Source organism: Lepus europaeus, chromosome 12, assembly GCF_033115175.1.
Source record: "Lepus europaeus isolate LE1 chromosome 12, mLepTim1.pri, whole genome shotgun sequence".
NCBI lineage: Eukaryota > Metazoa > Chordata > Mammalia > Lagomorpha > Leporidae > Lepus > Lepus europaeus.
Genome location: NC_084838.1, coordinates 36,881,601 through 36,896,060, shown reverse-complemented (window position 1 = coordinate 36,896,060; position 14,460 = coordinate 36,881,601).

Here is a 14,460-nt window from a genome sequence, read left to right as displayed (position 1 = left end):
ACCAATAACTGACACAGAAATTGAAACAGTAATAAAGGCCCTCCCAACAAAGAAAAGCCCAGGACCAGATGGATTCACTGCTGAGTTCTACCAGACATTTAGAGAAGAACTAACTCCAATTCTTCTCAAACTATTCAAAACAATCGAAAAAGAGGGAATCCTCCCAAATTCTATGAAGCCAGCATCACCTTAATTCCTAAGCCGGAAAAAGATGCAACATTGAAAGAGAATTACAGACCAATATCCCTGATGAACATAGATGCAAAAATCCTCAATAAAATTCTGGCCAATAGAATGCAACAACACATCAGAAAGATCATCCACCCAGACCAAGTGGGATTTATCCCTGGTATGCAGGGATGGTTCAACGTTCGCAAAACAATCAACGTTAATACACTACATTAACAGACTGCAGAAGAAAAACCATATGATTCTCTCAATAGATGCAGAGAAAGCATTTGATAAAATACAACACCCTTTCATGATGAAAACTCTAAGCAAGCTGGGTATGGAAGGAACATTCCTCAATACAATCAAAGCAATTTATGAAAATCCCACGGCCAACATCCTATTGAATGGGGAAAAGTCGGAAGCATTTCCGCTGAGATCTGGTACCAGACAGGGATGCCCACTCTCACCACTGCTCTTCAATATAGTTCTGGAAGTTTTAGCCAGAGCTATTAGGCAAGAAAAAGAAATTAAAGGGATACAAATTGGGAAGGAAGAACTCAAACTATCCCTCTTTGCAGATGATATGATTCTTTATTTAGGGGACCCAAAGAACTCTACTAAGAGACTACTGGACCTCATCGAAGAGTTTGCAAAGTAGCAGGATATAAAATCAATGCACAAAAATCAACAGCCTTTGTATACACAGGCAATGCCACGGCTGAGGAAGAACTTCTAAAATCAATCCCATTCACAATAGCTACAAAAACAATCAAATACCTTGGAATAAACTTAACCAAAGACGTTAAAGATCTCTACGATGAAAACTACAAAACCTTACAGAAAGAAATGGAAGAGGATACCAAAAAAATGGAGAAATCTTCCATGCTCATGGATTGGAAGAATCAATATCATCAAAATGTCTATCCTCCCAAAAGCAATTTACACATTCAATGCAATACCAATCAAGATACCAAAGACATTCTTCTCAGATCTGGAAAAAAATGATGCTGAAATTCATATGGAGACACAGAAGACCTCGAATAGCCAAAGCAATCTTGTACAACAAAAACAAAGCCAGAGGCATCACAATACCAGATTTCAGGACATACTACAGGGCAGTTGTTATCAAAACAGCATGGTACTGGTACAGAAACAGATGGATAGACCAATGGAACAGAATAGAAACACCAGAAATCAATCCAAACATCTACAGCCAACCTATATTCGACCAAAGATCCAAAACTAATCCCTGGAATAAGGACAGTCTATTCAATAAATGGTGCTGGGAAAATTGGATTTCCACATGCAGAAGCTTGAAGCAAGACCCCTACCTTTCACCTTACACAAAAATTCACTCAACATGGATTAAAGACTTAAATCTATGACCCAACACCATCAGATTATTAGAGAGCATTGGAGAAACCCTGCAAGATATGGGCACCGGCAAAGACTTCTTGGAAAAGACCCCAGAAGCACAGACAGTCAAAACCAAAATTAACATTTGGGATTGCATCAAATTGAGAAGTTTCTGTACTTCAAAAGAAACAGGCAGGAAAGTGAAGAGGCAACCGACAGAATGGGAAAAAATATTTGCAAACTATACTACAGATAAAGGGTTGATAACCAGAATCTACAAAGAAATCAAGAAAATCCACAACAACAAAACAAACAACCCACTTAAGAGATGGGTCAAGGACCTCAATAGACATTTTTCAAAAAGAGGAAATCCAAATGGTCAACAGACACATGAAAAAATGTTCAAGATCACTAGCAATCAGAGAAATGCAAATCAAAACCACAATGAGGTTTCACCTCACCCCGGTGAGAATGGCTCACATTCAGAAATCTACCAACAACAGATGCTGGAGAGGATGTGGGGAAAAAGGGACACTAACCCACTGTTAGTGGGAATGCAAACTGGTTAAGCCACTATGGAAGTCAGTCTGGAGATTCCTCAGAAACCTGAACATAACCCTACCATACAACCCAGCCATCCTACTCCTTGGAATTTACCCAAAGGAAATTAATTTGGCAAATAAAAAAGCCATCTGCACATTAATGTTTATTGCAGCTCAATTCACAATAGCTAAGACCTGGAACCAACCCAAATGCCCATCAACAGTAGACTGGATAAAGAAATTATGGGACATGTACTCCATAGAATACTATACAGCAGTAAGAAACAACGAAACCTGGTCATTTGCAACAAGATGGAGGAATCTGGAAAACATCATGCTGAGTGAAGTAAGCCAGTCCCAAAGAGACAAATATTTGTTTTCCCTGATCGGTGACAACTGAGCACCAAAGGTGAAATCTGTTGAAGTGAAATGGACACTATAAGAAACAATGACCTGATCAGCTCTTGTCCTGACTCTAGATGTACAATGTAATACTTTACCCTTTTTAGTATTTTTTGTTGTTGTTGTTGTTGTTGTTCTAGTACTAGTGGTTGAACTCTGTAATTAAAATTTAAACACCTAAGAATAATTGTGTTAACTGAAAAGTGATCCCTGTTAAATTTAAGAGTGGAAAAAGAGGGAGGAGATGTACAATCTGGGACATGCTCAATCGGACTTGCCCCAAATGGTGGAGTTAGTAATAAAATAAATTTTTTTAAAAAGATTTGAAAGGCAGTGTTGCAGAGAGATCGACCTTCCATCTGCTGGTTCACTCCGCAAATGGCTACAATGGCCTGAGCCGGGCTGATCCAAACCAGGAGTTTCTTCCGGGTCTCCCACATAGGTGCAGGGGCCCAAACACTTGGACCATCTTCCTGTGTTTTTCCCAGGTCAGCAGGGAACTGGGTTGGAAGTGGAGCAGATGAGACTCGAACAAACACCCATATGCTGGCCCCTTGATTGAATTTTTGACAACTGGCTTTGGCCTGGCCCAGCCCTGTCCATTGTGGGTATTTGGGTTGTGAACTAACAGATAGGTGAAGATCTGTTTCTCTAATAGTAAATTTCAAAATGTTAAAATAGGGCCAGCACTGTGGCACAGCTAGTTAAGTCTCCAGCTGCAATGCTGGCATCCCATTATAGGTTCAAGACCCAGCTGCTCCACTTCTGATCCAGCTTCCTGCTAATGGCCTGGGAAAGCAGCAAAAGATGGTCCAAGTGCTTGGACCCCTGCACTCACGTGGGAGACCCCAAAGGAGCTCCTGGCTTTGGCCTGGCCCAGCCCTGGCTGTTGTGGCCATTTGAGAAGTATACCAGTGGATGCAGGGGCCAAAGCACTTGGGCCATCTTCCACTGCTTTCCCAGGCTACAGCAGAGAGCTGGATAGGAGGTGGAGCAGCCGGGACTCGAGCAGATGCCAAAATGGGGTGCTGGCACTGCATGCAGTTCTACCCACTATGCCACAGCACCGGCTCTTGCTCCACTTCTGACCCAGCTCCCTGCTGACAGTCTGGGAGAGCAGTGGAAGATGCCCAAGTTCTTGGGCCACTGCACCCATGTGGGAGACCTGGAAGAAGCTCCTGGCTCCAGCCATTACAGCTATTAGGGGAGTGAACCAGCAGATGGAAGAGCTCTCTCCATCTCTCCCTCTTTCTGTAACTCTGCCTCTCAAGTAAGTATTTTTTTTAAAAGATTTTTATTTATTTGAGAGGTACAGTTACAGTGAGAGGAAGAGACAAAAAGGTCTTCCTTCCGTTGGTTCACTCTCCAAATGGCCTCAATGGCTGGAGCTGCGTCGATCCAAAGCCAGGAGCCAGGGCCTCTTCCAGGTCTCCCATGTGGGTGGTGGGGGCCCAAGGACTTGGGCCATCTTCTACTGCTCTCCCAGGCCATAGCAGAGAGCTGGATGGGAAGTGGAGCAGCCAGGTCTCGAACTGGTGCCCATAAGGGATGCCAGTGCTTCAGGCCAGGGTGTTAACCCGCTGTACCACAGTGCTGGCCCCCATGTTTTATAATCTTAAAAATTAGCTTTTATTCACTGAAAGTTGTATTTGTATCAATTGGAAGCATAATTGCCGCATTTTTATTTGTCAACCTTCATACAGTGATTGGCTGTCATACAAACTCGGAGCACGCTATTTTTCAGTGTTCCAGAGAATAACACTTTCTTATATTAATAATGTGATTGATGGCTCATTTTACCATATTATTTTCATTCATCGGAATAATTACAGGCATGCCTAAGATGCTTGTGGGGTTTTTTTGGTAAGTCACTGAAGAGAAAACTAGAGGGAATCTCTCAATAGAAATTATTTTGTGAAACTAATCATTCAAACTGATGTAGCTAACCATAGCATCAATTAGCACTATTTCAGCTCTCCCTGACTGACATATCTGGGGCTATTTAAAGCAATTTATTGAAAAGGAAATTATTCAGCATGTATTAATGCCGATGAATTAATTATGTAAATTAGTTTCCCATTACTACTGTAACAAATTACAACAAACTTAGTTGTTTAACACAGCACAAATTTCTGTTGTGGTCCTGGAAGTCCATAATGGGCGTCCCTTGGCTACAGTCAGGGCATCGGCAGGATTGGCTGTGCCCCGGGGGCCTCTAGGGAGCCCATTTCCTGGCCAGTCCCAGCGCTGGGGCCACCTGCAGCCTCCGCACCCTCCTTCGCCCTTCCATCTGCAGGACCCTCGCCATCATGCTGGGCCCGTCTCCAGATCCAGGATACTCCCTGTTGTAAGGTCAGATGAGCACACTGGATCCTATCCATAGCCCTGGCCACAGAGGACGTGGACAGCTTTGGAGGGCCACTATGCACCCAGTACTAGGCATAGTACCCATTCTTGGGTGGTAGACAAAGTACGTGTTCCCATTTTACAGGACAGAACTAAGGCTTGGAGAGATTCATTTACCTAAAGTCATAAACCTAGTAAGTTTCAGAGTTAAACTCCTAACCGTCAGTGCGACTTCATGGCCCAACTTCAGTTGCTATACTACTTTGATAATTCAATGAGAAAATATTTATTGTAAGCAAGCTGTGTACAACATTGTGATTACAGAGCGTTAAACTTTTTTTTAAAAAAGGTATCGCAGGGGCCAGTGCTGTGGCGCAGCAGGTTAACACCCTGGCATCCCATATGGGCGCCAGTTCTAGGCCTGGCTGCTCCTCTTCTGATCCAGCTCTCTGCAATGGCCTGGGAAAGCAGTAGAAGATGGCCCAAGTCCTTGGGCCCCTGCACCCGCGTGGGAGACCCGGAAGAAGCTCCTGGCTTCAGATTGGCATAGCTCCAGCCGCTGTGGCCATCTGGGGAGTGAACCAGCGGATAGAGGACCTCTCTCTCTGTAACTAACTTTCAAATAAATAAATTAAAAAAAAAAAAAAGGTATTGCAAACTTACAGTATAATTAAGCGACATTTTTTGTTTTGTTTTCTTTAAAGATGTATTTACTTGAAAGAGCTACAGAGAGAGACAGGAGACGGAGACAGAGAAATCTTCCATTTGATGGTTCATGTCCCAAATGGCCACAACAGCCAGCGCTGGGCAAATCCGAAGCCAGGCGCTTCTTCCAGGTCTCCGCATGGGTGCAGGGGCCCAGAGATTTGGGCCATCATTCGCTGCTTTCCCAGGCGCACTATCAGGGAGCTGGATCAGAAGTGGATCAAGAGGACTCGATCCAGTGCCCAGATGACACTGGTGCCACAGGTGACAGCTTTACCCCCTATACCACAGTGCTAGCCCCAACCAACATTTAATTACCTGGGGGCAGGGCCCCGGTGTTGTGGTACAAGTTAAGATGCCGCCTGTGCCTACAGTATCCCATGTGGACACTGGATCACGTCCCGGGTGCTCTATTTCCAATCCAGCTCCCTGCCAAGGCTCTGGGGAAAGCAGCAGAAGATGGCCCAAGTGCCTGGGTCCCTCCACCCATGTGGGAGACGCGGATAAAGCTCCTGGCTCAACCCTGGCCATTGTGGCCTTTTGGGAGGTGTACCAGCAGATGGAAAATCTGTCTCTCCTTCTCTGTAACTCTGCCTTTGAAATAAATCAATCTTTAAAAAAAAATCTGGAGGCAGAGGTGTTTGGCCTAGTGAGTAATCATTGCATCCCATTGAGGTGCCCGAAGCCCCAGCTCTGTTCAATTCCAGTTTCCTGCTAACGCAGACCCTGGAAGACAGCAGGCTCAAGTGGATGGGTTCCTGTCACCCATATGGGAGACCTGGATTGAGTTTTTGGCTCCGGGCTTTGGCCTGGCCAGGCCTAGTATTATGGGTATTTGGGGAGTGAACCAGCAAACAGGAGCTCTGTTTGGTCTCTCTGCTTCTCAAGTTAGAATTTTTAAAAAATTTTCAGCTGGCACCGTGGCTCACTAGGCTAATCCTCCACCTTGCTGCGCCGACACACCAGGTTCTAGTCCCGGTCGGGGCACCGATCCTGTCCCAGTTGCCCCTCTTCCAGGCCAGCTCTCTGCTGTGGCCAGGGAGTGCAGTGGAGGATGGCCCAAGTCCTTGGGCCCTGCACCCCATGGGAGACCAGGAGAAGCACCTGGCTCCTGGCTTCGGATCAGCGCGGTGCGCCGGCCACAGCGGCCTTTGGAGGGTGAACCAACGGCAAAAGGAAGACCTTTCTGTCTCTCTCTCACTGTCCACTCTGCCTGTCAAAAAAAATAAAATAAAAAAATTAAATTTTCTAGTACCAGTGTGTACATCCTCTACTTAATGTGCCGAGGGCCTGATTGTTTTTAGGGTTGTCTTCTACCACTGAGTGCTTTTTCTCCCAGGCCTTCTACCAGGCATCAACCGTGTTTGGTTTATAGTTGTCACATTCTGCTATTAATTTTTTGAGACACAGAGAGCCTTCATTCACTGGTTCCTAAATGCCTGGAACAGCTGGGTCTGTGCCAGGTTGAAGCCAGGAATTCAATGAGGACCCAGTGTTTTTAATGAAAATGTATACATTGTTTGAAAGGCAGAGAGAGGATAGAGAGATCTCTCCTCTAGGTTCACTCCTCAAATGCCTGCAGCAGCCAGAGTTGGGCCAGGCCGAAACCAAGAGCTCAGAACTTCATCCAGGTCTCCCATGGGGGTGGCAGGGACCCAACAACTTGAGCCATCCCCTGCTGCCTCCCAGGTGCACCTGAGCTGGAAGCTAGACGCAGAAGCAGAGACAGGTCTTAACCCCAAGCACAACCCACACCCACCCCAGGAACCCTAGTTCTTGAGCCATCCCCTGCTGCCTCCCTGGGTCCGTGTTTTCAGGAAGCTGGAGTCAGGGGCAGAGCAGGTGTCAAACCCAGGCATGGGTATCTGAACCAGCACCTTAACTGCTAGGGGAAAGCCCTTCCCCAGATCAATGGCATAAAGAGAACGCAAAAAATCCATGGTGGAAATAGAGTGAAAAGATGGTGCACAGGGCCGGCGCTGTGGCTCAGGTTAATCTTCTGCCTGCGGCGCTGGCATCCCATACGGATGCCGGTTCTAGTCCTGGCTGCTCCTCTTCTGACCCAGCTCTCTGCTATGGCCGGGGAAAGCAGTGGAGGATGGCCCAAGTCCTGGGGCCCCTGGACCCACGTGGGAGACCTGGAGGAAGCTCCTGGCTTCGGATCAGCTCAGCACTGGTCACTGCACCCATCTGGGGAGTGAACCAGCGGTTGGAAGACCTTTCTCTCCATCTCTCCCTCTCACTGTAACTCTCAAATAAAATCTTAAAAAAAAGATAGTGCACAGTTAACATCACTTAAAAATCCCTTGTTTATATGTTTACTGATGTTATGTACAGTTTGTTGCTACATCTCAAACTCCATACCAGGGCTGGAAAAAAAGATCCATGATATGGGGGCCAACATTGTGGTACAGCAGGTTCAGCTGGTGCCTGCAGTGCTGGCATCCCATATGAGCACTGGTTCAAGTCCTAGTTGCAGCAGATTGGGAGAAATTATTTGCAAACTATGCAACTGATAAAGGATTAATAACCAGAATATATAAAGAGCTCAAGAAACACCACAAAAACAAAAACAAAACAAAACACAAAAAACAACCCAGTTAAAAAATGAGCAAAGGACTTAGACATTTTTCAAAAGAAATCCAAATGGCCAATGTCTAGACACATGAAAAAATGCTCAGGATCACTAGCCATCAGGGAAATGACAACCAAAACCACAATGAAACCTCATCCCCATTAGAATGGGTTTCATACAGAAATCAACAGACAACAAATTCTGGTGAGGATGTTGGGGGGAAAAGGAACCCTAATCCATTGTTGGTGGGAATGCAAACTGGTACAGCCATTGTGGGAGACAGTTTGGAGATACCTCAGAAATCTGAATATGGCCCTACCACACGACCCAGCCACCCCAATCCTGGGAATTTACCCAAGGGAAATGAAATCTGCAAATAAAAGAGCTGTCTGCACCTCAATGCTTATTGCAGCTCAATTCACAATAGCTAAGACCCGGAATCAACCTAAGTGACCGTCAACTGAAGACTGGATAAAGAAATTATGGGATATGTATATCATGAATACTACACAGTGGTTAAAAAAATGAAATCCTGTCATTTGCAACAAAACGGATGAATCTGGAAAACATCATACTTAGTGAAATAAGCCAGTTCCAAAAGGGACAAATACCATATGTTCTCCCTGATCTGTGGTAACAGAGCACCTAAAAGGAAACCTGTAGAAGTGAAAATGACACTTTGAGAAGCGATGATTTGATCAGCCCATCTTGACTGCCAAGGAACAGGTTTTTTTTTTTTTTTTTTTTTTTTCCTTCTCAATACCATTGGTTGAACTCTTTATTTAACATAGAATTAATCACACATGTATAAAGTCAAGTGAAGATAGATCCCAGTAAAAATAAGAGTGGGAATAAGGGAGAAGCTGTATAGTTCTGCATACATTCCTATGGACATACTTCTATGGGTACAGCTCAAAATTTGCCATGGGATTCCAAACCCCATTAAGCTGAGTAGTAATAATGCCATCTTAAGTGTTAAAGTGATCATATAGATAGGACTAAATGTTAAAGGGATCATATAAATAAGACCAAGTGTCTGGTAATAACACATAGAATTAAAAAGGAGAGAATGTTCCAACATGGGAAGCAGCCCACAGCAGACTCATAGAAAGACAATTACTATAAATAGCACTCTGACCTCAGAGTCAACTCAAGACATTCTGGTCTGGCTGAAAAGCCCATGACAGCATTTCAGGCATGGAAAGCCAAGACACTGTGGCAAAAATGATCTACATGAAGGATCTTTGTGAGCGAGACCCCAGTGGAAAGAAGGGGCCATTAAAGAAGGATGCATTTTCCTCTGAAGGGAGGAGAGAATGTCTACTTTCCTATGGCCTTGTCAATTCTGATGGAGATTGTGGACTCAAAAGCTTTCCATAGTCTTGGCAGCTCATGTCAAAAGCATCTGGTGGTCACTGACATCATACATAAGTGTTAACTGTTACATTAACAAGAGTCACTGTGCACTTACTTCCCATGCAGGACCTCTGTCCTCAACGAGTTGTATTACGAGAGTTAACTGTAAAACTTTTTCCCATTTTTATATTTTGTGTGTGTATGCACAAATTGTTGAAATATTTAGAGTTGGTCTTCTGTGTATAATTGAAAAATGCATCTGAATGGAGAATGGGACTTGGGATGGGAGAGGGAGGAGGAGGAGGAGTGGGAGGGTTGGTAGGGTGGGAAGAATAACTATATTCCTAAAGTTGTATTTAATGAGTAAAAATTTCATAAGTTTTTTTAAGATTTATTTGAAAGTCAGTTACACAGAGAGAGAAGGAGAGGCAGAGAGAGAGAGGTCTTCCATCCACTGGTTCATTCCCCAGATGGCCGCAACACCTGGAGCTGCACCAACCCGAAGCCAGGGGCTTCCGCTGGCTCTCCCACGCAGGTGCAAGGGCCCAAGGACTTGGGCCATCTTCCACTGCTTTCCCAGGCCATAGCAGAGAGCTGGATTGGAAGCAGAGCAGCCAAGACTAGAACCGGCACCCATATGGATGCCGGCACTGAAGGCAGCGGCTTTACCTGCTACGCTACAGTGCCAGCCCCTAATTTTTTTTTTTTTTTTAAAGAAACAAGTCCCAGTTGCTCTGCTTCTGGGCCAGCTCCTTGCTATGGGCCAGCTCCTTGCTAATATGCCTGGGAAAGCAGCTCAAGTATTTGAGTCTCTGCCACCCACATGGGAGACCCGGATGGAGTTCTGGACTCCTGGCTTCTGCCTGGCCCAGCCCTGGTTGTTACTGCCATTTGAGGAGTGAACCAGTGGATAGAAGCACGCATTTCTGTTTCCCTCCCTCTCTCACTGTCTCTCCCTCTCGCTAACTCAGCCTTTCAAATAAGGAAAAAAAAATTAAAGCCCATAATCTCATCAGAGGCCAAAGAGAAGCAGAGGGCAGAGGGAGAAAGGTCTTCCTTTTTCTGTTGGTTCACCCTCCAATTGCCGAGGTGGCCGGCGCACCTCACTGATCCAAAGCCAGGGGCCAGGTGCTTCTCCTGGTCTCCCATGCGGGTGCAGGGCCCAAGGACCTAGGCCATCCTTCACTGCACTCCAGGGCCATAGCAGAGAGCTGGCCTGGATGAGGGTCAGCGGGGACAGAATCCGGCGCCCCAACCGGGACTAGAACCCGGTGTGCCGGTGCCACAGGCGGAGGATTAGCCTAGTGAGCCGCGGCGCCGGCCAATCTTAAAGCATTTTAAGGTTTAGGGCTTCCAGACCCATATTCTCCAAGTTTCTCCCTTGATCACCTGGCTTTACCTACAGGAGCCATGCTCAGAAATTTTCCTCTCTCAGCACCAGGGATGGCCCGGTGCACGATGGGGTGGACGTGGGTGTCTGAAGCCATCAGTCACAAGCGGTCATCTAGTGTGGGCTTGGCAATGCGGCCACGCTCAGCCCCACAGGAGCACTCAAGACAATGCGCCAGCCCTTGGGCCAAAACCAGCCTCTCCAGCGTCCTCTCACTGGGTATTGGAGGCACCTGCTGCAGCACCAGGCTCACCGGCTCCGACGGCATCCTCATCACGGGCTGTAGTCCGTGCTCTGACCGCTGCCCCTCCCGGCCCAAGCCCCTCTTGAGAAAGCCCGAGCTTTCCTTTCCCGACACCCACAGGCCTGTCCACTGGGTTCCCTCCGCGTCCCTCCCTGTCGCGAGCATGGGTGTCTCCCCGAGCACTGGGTACAACGCGGCTGGCGGCCCCACACCCAGACGGGCCCATTCTGTGTGTCTGCACCGGGAATAGCAAATTTCGTGCGTGTTGCGTTGTGGGAGCCCCCGGTCCAAGAGGGCTCACGCGCGGCGTTCATAATCCACAAAAACTACCCACAGGGTCCCTGGGGAGAGACACGGTCGTCCTACTTACCGGGGTGACTGCCGAGCCGCCAGGAACCCGCAGGGCCCAGCAGAGCGGAGGCGCACGCGTGTTAAATCGTGGAGGGGGTGGAGCACGCTCGGTGCGTGGCTCCAGGTGCTCTCCACCTGATGCCACTTAAGGCGTCCCCCTGGGGTGGGGGTGGGGCGACCGCTCCGGGTTCTTTCTCCTGGGGGCGAAGCAGAGCCGCCCGGCAGGCAGCTGTTGCTGTGAATTCTGGGGGCTGCGGTTGGAGCCCCACAGATACAGAAACTGCTGTTAAGGGTTAGGCTGTTCGTGGGTGAAGGAAGTCAGCTGAGAACATCTTGACTTTTGTGTTTTTAAGGACTTTTTTTATTTATTTGAAAGAGTTGGAGGGAAGGAGGGAGAGACACAGAGATCTCTATTCAATTGGCCTCAACAGCAAGGGCTGGGCCCGGCCAAAGCCAGGAGCTTGAAACTCCATCTGGGTCTCTCACGTGGGTGCAGGGGCCCACGCACTGGGCCATCTGCTGCCGCTTTCCCAGGTGCATTAGTGGGGCTCTGGATTGGAAGTGGAGCAGCTGGGATTCGAACCAGCGCCACTATGGGATGCAACAATGCCGGCCCCCAACATCTTGACTTTTTGAGGTTGCTGCTATGGGTAGACCACGGTGTGTTCCTTCAGCCACATTATTCTCAGGACATTGTCAGGGTGGTTCTTTCTACGCTGGAGCTAAGATGTCCCTATTTAACGTGGTACGCGAAACCTTCTAGGGAACAGAGCTTGGGGCGCATTTTGTAACTCCCAGGGGAGCAGCTCCAGACACACGCTCCCTGGTGTGCAGCCACTGCTAACAGCTACGATCAGTCCTGGAGAGGAATGACGGACCCTTTAACCTGGAAGGACACAACTCGGAACAAGTTTTACCTTTTTTTTTTTTTTTTTTCAAATATTGTTGTTTCCCTGCAAGTCACTTAAATTATGGGCCCCCAGACTGCTGTGTTGACATAAACCTGGCAAAGCCTTCTCTATAAAAGATTCTCTTTTGTCAAGGTAAAAAAAGGATCCAAACTTCACTGGGGAAGGATTACTTTTTAACAGCTAACTACAAAGCATCCGATCTGTTCTGAATACTATTTCCATTTATTTATTTGGAAGGCAGTGCCTGTGAAGCGACACCTTGACAGTAGGGACTCCATCTCAGCACCCGAGGCTCCATCTTGAGAAAGCACACCCCCCCCCACCGTGAGACTCGCATCTGAAACTATGACCTAACAGTACCCCGCGTCCCACTCGCAGAACATCGAAACTCCCCAGCATGATCGCTCAAGCTTGAAACAGGCTCACCTGGATTAATGGTAGCAGTGTAATGGGAATTGTTAAGATCTCAATTGGTGTTGTCAGGATTGTAATTGATGTGTTTCACATATGCTTTAGGTTCAGATTGTAATTGGTGCTGTCGAGATTCTGATATTGGTTTCACATAGGCCTTGGGTCAGCTTGACCCTAGCAACCATGTATTCCCCCTGGCCCAGCCACCACGTGTTCCCCTTCTCCTCCTTGTGGTTTTTGCCTTCATAAACCCTGTTGCTTTGAGCTTCCGGGTCGAGAGTTCTTTAGGGCATGAGCCCACTCCCCACCACCGGCAATAAAGGACCGTGGTCAATTTTTTTTTTTTTTTTTTTTGACAGGCAGAGTAGATAGTGAGAGAGAGAGAGACAGAGAGAAAGGTCTTCCTTTTGTCGTTGGTTCACCCTCCAATGGCCACTGCAGCCGGCGCATCGCGCTGATCCAAAGCCAGGAGCCAGGTGCTTCTCCTGGTCTCCCATGCGGGTGCAGGGCCCAAGGACTTGGGCCATCCTCCACTGCCTTCCCGGGCCACAGCAGAGAGCTGGCCTGGAAGAGGGGCAACCAGGACAGAATCTGGTGCCCCAACTGGGACTAGAACCCGGTGTGCCGGCACCGTAAGGTGGAGGATTAGCTTGTTAAGCCACGACGCCGGCCAAGACTGTGGTCAAATTTTATCAACATGTGCCGCTCCTCTGTTACACTCGCTCAGGCACAACACTAGGGAGAGAGAGCTTCCATCTGCCGGTTCACTCCTCAAATGCCCATTACAGCCAGGGCTGGGCCGGGCCGAGGTCACGAGCCAGCAACTCCATCCTGGTCTCCCATGTGGGTGGCAAGGGCCCAAGCCGTGGAGCCATCACCTGCTGCCTCCTCCCAGGGTGTGCACTAGCAGGAAGCTGGATGAGAAGCGGAGGTGGGGCTGGCTCCCAGGCATCCCCACATGGACGCGGTGTCCCAGCGGCTTGCCGGATTCCGTCACAACACTGCCTGCACCATTATCTGTCACGGCAAGATAATTAACTCCCAGGCCACAGAGCCCCCTTGCGGCCGGCGTGGCCTCAGGGCAGCGTCAGGGGCTTGCTGTGATCTGGACGGAGGCCCTCACCTCACTGCTACACGCGGTGCTCTGTGGGAGGCTCCCTACGGAGGGGTCCCAGCGCTTTATGACAAATGCATTCGAACGTCAGCGAGAGGAAGGAACTGTGGAGAGCTCGGGTTTACCGAGGTTCCGCCAGCAGCGGCTCCCGGTGCTGCTCCTCTTACCCAACTCAGCCAGCCAGCGGCTCGGTTTCAGATGGTCTGCATCAGCTGCCGGCATCCGGACCCACCTTTGTCAGAAATCCTCCACCTGCAGATCGCTGTCTGGAGTTCTGGCTTTAATTTTTCCTCCGCTGTGGAATGTGCGTCCGGTGAAGTGCACGGATATTAAGTGCAAGTCAGCTGAGCTCACACAAACATTCTTTTAAAAAGATTTATCTATTTGAAAGTCAGAATTGGGGGGTGGGGAGAGACAGAGCTAGATCTTCCATCCCTGGTTCACTCCCCAGATGGAAGCAACTGCCTCAGGCCTAAGCCGGGAGCCAGGAGCTTTGGGTGCAGGGGCCCAAGCACTTGGGCCATCTTCTGCTGCTCTCCCAGGCCATAGCAGAGAGCTGGATCAGGAGAGGGGCAGCCAGGACTCG